The following is a 6,202-nucleotide window of genomic DNA, read 5'->3' on the forward strand; positions in this document are numbered from 1 at the left end:
TGTTGTGAAGACTAATCTCATTTAATGGTCTACCAAACCACGTCTGCAGGGCAGCAGCCAGCATACGGAGGAGTCCGACGCCTCGGAGAAGGTGGAGCCGGAGGAGGTGGAGAAACCCCAGACTGTGCTCATCGGGAGGGAGGGAATCCCAGCTACTGGACCAGAGTGACTAAAACCATCAACAGAGTTTTCTTAGTTTCCTATGTCACGGCTGCCACTCTGTTTTTAATTGTTATCTTTTTAATGTGGACCGGTGCAGAGGATGAGTCAAGCTAAAGTCTAACGACATGATTACAGAAAGCCTAAAGACATCACTTGCTATTTTTATTATTTACACATCTCACAGCCTCAATCTGAACATTCATTCCTCTGGAAATCAAAAGAGCAGCTGGAGGACAATTAAATGATGTTTGAGCTCCAGCTAAACTAAAAGATAAATCATTGGTTTAAACAGTCAACACAACTCTTCACGTTAACGAGGGGGTTCCTGGTGCAGGTAGATATTCAATTCAATTCAATTTGTTATGAACCTACATTGATACTTTGTTTCTGAATTGTTTTGTTTTGTTTTGACATGATTCTGTATATTATTTGTGGTCAAGGAAATCTAATTTGTTTTTTGTCAATCAGACCAGCATGCGTGGTTAGCGATATTGATTGGTGATTGGCCCATTCCTGATTACGCGCAGTATACAGCGCAGAGACTGACGGACAGGGGGGGGGGGGTTTTTTTTGACTCTATCCGCGCCGATCCGCGCCGGTGGATGCGCTTTCGTTTGGACGCCACATCTATCCCTGAGCTTTCGTGGACGTCGTGTTTTTTTTGGATCGCCAACACTCTTCACCTCCTCCCTCGTGACGCGGACGTCTCTTCACTCCCTCCGCTCTCGTGGACGCCTTGGTTTTCTGTATCGTTTGGACACTCTCCACTTCCTCCCTCGTGATGCCCTACTGTTTGGACGCTCTCCGACGCTCCCAATTATGTTACGTGTCCAAGGTGGCAGCAAAGGCAGACAGAGAGTCATAGATGAGTTACCAATATTTATCTGCGCCGGTTTAATTGGGGGCTCGTCCGGGATCTGAACCGGTTTCGCGATGGACATTGTGGTTAGGGAACCGTGTAACTGTTGGTGTAACTTTGTGAATGATAACATGTCTAAATAATTCAGTTGAAGATGAATATTGGTAACTCATCTATGACTCTCTGTCTGCCTTTGCTGCCACCTTGGACACGTAACATAATTGGGGGCTCGTCCGACGCTCCGCGGTCGCGATGGACATTGTGGTTAGGGAACCGTGTAACTGTTGGTGTAACTTTGTGAATGATAACATGTCTAAATAATTCAGTTGAAGATAAATATTGGTAACTCATCTATGACTCTCTGTCTGCCTTTGCTGCCACCTTGGACACGTAACATAATTGGGGGCTCGTCCGGGATCTGAACCGGTTTTGGTGAGTCTTTGGCATTAAGCAATTTTGAGAATTCAATTGTAATCCAACTCACTCAACTGATTTATTTCATAATCATGGCAGCAGCAGTGCAAGAGTTCTTGGAGTTACCTACTGTTACGGGTCTGCAGGAGTTAAAAAAAACGGACTTGTTGGAAGTTGCAAAATCGCTGAACCTAGTGAAGGTTAATGCAAGCTACACAAAAGCTCAGATTGCCAAGCTAATAGCACAACATTTGTATGATGAGTCTTTGTTCACAAGTGAAGCTTTAGCTCCGTTTGTAGACGTTGATGGTGACCCTCAACCTACGCCTAGCTCTGAAACTGAGTTAAAAATTCGCCTAATTCAGTTGGAGAATGAAAGACAAAAAGAAGAAAGGCAGTTTGAACTGGAGAAATTGAGATTGGAAGGAGACAGAGAGGATAGAGAAAAAGAAAGACATGAAAGAATGGAAAAAGAACGAATGTTGATTGAGCGAGAAAGAATTGGACTGGAAAGAGAGAAATTAGAAAAACAACTTGAGTTGGCAAAGCTAGAAAAAGCAGAACCAGTAAGGGGAAATAGATTCAGTGCTAGCAGAGAAGTGAGGTTGGTGCCTCCTTTTGATGAGCTGGAGGTTGACAAATATTTTCAGCATTTTGAAAAAGTGGCTGAGTGTTTAAAGTGGCCTACGGAATATTGGCCCTTGATGCTGCAAAGTGTGATAAAAGGAAAAGCACAACGAGCCTATTCAGCTTTGTCTGTTGATGATGCCTCAAGTTATGATGTGGTTAAGCAAGCCATTTTGACAGCTTACGAGCTGGTTCCAGAGGCATATAGGCAGAAATTTCGTGGTCTCAGAAAGGCTGATGACCAGACATATGGTGAATTTGCTCATGACAAAGAGGTGTTCTTTGAGCGTTGGTGTGCCTCTAAAGCTGTCAATAATGATGTCAGATTGGTGAAAGACCTGATGCTGGTTGAGGAATTTAAGCGGTGTGTTAAGGATGATATTAAGTCTTATCTTGATGAGAAAGATGCGTCCACACTACGTGAAGCTGCTAAGTTTGCAGATGAGTATTCACTCACGCACAAATCTAAGTTTGGGTCTCATGATCGGCTATATCCACCTAAGAAGAGTGGTAGTAAACCATACTTCGCACATGCAACGGATGTTAGGGAGAGAAGTGCTTATATTAAGAACAAGTTCAGGGACACCAAGAAAGAGGCCCCCACAGGCCCTATTTGTCATTATTGTAAGAAACCAGGTCATGTTCTGTCTGAGTGCCTAACTCTTAGAAGAAAGCAGGAAAAAGAGGCCTCGCCTAACGCTTTGGTGAACTCTTTGACAGAGATGCCTATTGAGTGTGGTTCTATGGAATCATTTTGTCCTGACAATGCAAAAAAAACTGATCTTCTGAGGGAAGAGTTCCTTCCTTTTGTGTCTGAGGGATTTGTTTCTTCAAGTGAAAATTCTGCTCCTCAACCCATTCGAATTCTCCGCGATACTGGGGCTTCCCAGTCGCTTTTGTTAGGAGAGGCATTGCCCTCCTGTGAAAATGAAGACACTGAAATGGGTGACTTCATTCTTGTTCAGGGGATTGAGGGGAGAATTGTAACTGTACCTCTGCACTCTGTGTTTCTGAAGTCAGACTTAGTAACAGGACGAGTTAAAGTGGGGCTTATGTCCAGCCTCCCTATCAAAGGTATTTCTCTTTTACTCGGCAACGACCTAGCTGGCGGGAAAGTTGTTCCCTCGGTTCAGTTAACCTCTAAGCCGAGCACTGAAGATGAGTCTAATTTAGACGTTGATATTTTCCCTTCATGTGCAGTGACTCGAGCTATGGCCAAAAAGGCAACAGAAGAGGAGGACTCTGTGCAATCTAGCACTTTGTTAAAACAAGACCATGATCCTTCAGATCGTGGCTCTAGTAAGAGTTCAGGTTTTGATGAGCTGTCAGATACATTTCTTAGCACAGTCTTTGAGAAGTACAGTGGTAAGTCACCACAAGACACTGGGAACGATTTACAAGTGTCTGATGATTTACCTTTGTCAAGAAAGCAATTGATCACTGAACAAAGCAGTGATCCAGAGATTGCTGGATTGAGAGAAAAAGCTCTCCCAGATGACGAAATTGTCAAAGTACCAGTTGGTTATTATCTTAAAGATGGGGTTTTGATGCGGAAATGGCGTCCCCCTGATATTCCTGCCAATGAAGATTGGGCAGTCGTCCATCAGGTTGTCGTACCTAAAGTTTACAGGAAGGACATACTTACTATGGCACATAGCTTACCTCTAGGTGGCCATCTTGGTGTTAGCAAGACTGTTAACAAGGTGATGAAGCAATTCTTCTGGCCAGGTTTGCGCAAAGATGTTGCAACCTTCTGTCGCACTTGTCACCCTTGTCAAGTGGTGGGTAAACACCAGTTAGACCCTCCTGTAGCACCATTGAAACCGATCCCAGCCTTTGGTGAACCTTTCTCCCGGGTTATTGTGGATTGTGTAGGACCTTTACCCAGGACGAAAACTGGAAACGAGTACATGCTGACTATCATGTGTGCCGCAACGAGGTTCCCTGAAGCAATTCCACTGAGAAATATCAAAGCAGTTACTATTTCTAGGGCCTTGATTACGTTTTTCACTTCGTTCGGTCTGCCTAAGGAGATCCAATCTGACCAGGGTAGTAATTTCACCTCCGGAATGTTTCAGCAGGTTGTTTATCAACTAGGGGTTAGACAGATTACTTCAAGTGCCTATCATCCTGAGAGTCAGGGGTCGTTGGAAAGATTTCACGCCACTCTCAAAACCATGATCAGGACGTACTGCTACGAAAATAAGAAGGACTGGGATGAAGGAGTTCATTTGTTGTTGTTTGCGGCTAGGGAGTCAATTCAAGAGTCTCTGGGCTTCAGCCCTTTTGAGCTGGTTTTTGGACACCAGGTTAGAGGACCGTTGGCCCTGCTGAGTGAGCAGTGGACTAACAAAGATACTCATGTCAATCTGCTGGATTACGTCCTGAATTTCAAAGAGAGACTTCGTAGAGCCTGTGCGCTAGCCAAGGATAATCTGGTGGCAACTCAAGAGAAGATGAAAACTTGGTATGACCGCAAGGCTAGGACAAGGACATTTAAGCCCGGAGAAAGAGTACTTGTTTTGTTCCCCCTGCAGTCCAATCCCCTGCAGGCTAGATTTCATGGGCCTTATGAAATCTATTCCAAGGTTAGCGACCTCAATTACATTGTGACAACTCCGGATAGGAGAAAGCCAAGGCAGTTGTGCCATGTCAACATGTTGAAACGCTACCATGACAGAGCTATACAGGCTGTCTCAGTTGTTAGCCAGGTTGAGAGTTCTGTAGATGACCATTGTCAGGAGGAGGAACCCTTCATCAAACCTGAAGTCATTCCTTGCAAATTGTCCAATTCTGAGATTTTGCAGAACCTTGGGGTGAAAATGTCACATTTAGACCCTTGGAAACAAGCTCAAATGAGGGACATGGTGCTCAGGTATCAAGATCTGTTTCCTGATGTTCCTAAGAGAACCCATGTAGCAGTCCATGATGTTGACGTTGGTGACGCTCAACCAATAAAGCAACATCCATATAGGGTGAGTCCTCAGAAATCTAAGCTGGCTGAAGAGGAAGTGGTTTACATGTTAAAGCATGGCATCATTCAGCCATCGCACTCCAATTGGAGTTCGCCCTGTGTGCTTGTACCAAAGCCTGATGGCAGTGCAAGATTCTGTACTGACTATAGGAAAGTTAATGCTGTTAGCAAGACTGATGCTTTTCCAATCCCAAGGGTTGATGATTGTGTTGACAAAGTAGGGCAGTCAAAGTTCCTCACTAAGATTGATCTCTTGAAAGGTTATTGGTGTGTTCCATTAACTGACCGTGGTAGAGAAATCTCTGCTTTCGTCACACCTTCTGGGCTGTACGAATACAATGTTCTCCCATTTGGAATGAAGAATTCGCCAGCCACATTCCAAAGAATGATTCAGTCTGTGATCAGAGATTTGCCCAACACCAGTGCTTACATTGATGATTTAGTGACGGGGAGTGAGACTTGGGAGAAACATCTGGAGGATGTAGGAAGACTGCTTGAGAACCTGTCGGAGGCCAACTTAACAGTCAATCTGTCTAAGAGCGAATTTGGATGTGCCCATGTTACTTATCTTGGACACGTTATTGGCCAGGGTCAGGTGGTGCCTGTTGACGCTAAGATTCAGACAGTTATGGCTTTTGCTGCTCCCACGGGTAAGAAAGACCTGAGGCGATTCTTGGGAATGGTGGGGTATTATCGCAAGTTCTGTAAGAACTTTGCTGACGTCGCCTTGCCACTAACAAACTTGCTCAAGAAAAGAGAGAATTTTGTCTGGAACGAATCTTGCCAAAAGGCATTTGACAAACTGAAGTCCATGTTATGTAATTATCCTGTACTCCAGTCTCCTGATTTTAGTAAGCCATTTTCAGTGGCCGTTGACGCTAGTGATGGTGCCGCTGGGGCTGTGTTGTTACAACATGATGAGAGTGACAATGTTGAGCATCCTGTTGCATACTTTTCCAAGAAGTTCAACCGACATCAGAGAAATTATTCAACAATTGAGAAAGAGCTATTAGCTTTGATCCTAGCACTGCAACATTTCGATGTGTATTTATGTACTGGTCAGAAACCCCTCATTGTATACACAGATCATAATCCCTTGGTGTTTTTGAGTAAGATGAGAAACAAAAACAGAAGATTGTTAAACTGGAGTTTAATTTTGCAAGAGT

The sequence above is a fragment of the Eutrigla gurnardus genome (assembly GCF_963514095.1).
Source record: "Eutrigla gurnardus genome assembly, chromosome: 22".
In the NCBI taxonomy this organism is placed as follows: domain Eukaryota; kingdom Metazoa; phylum Chordata; class Actinopteri; order Perciformes; family Triglidae; genus Eutrigla; species Eutrigla gurnardus.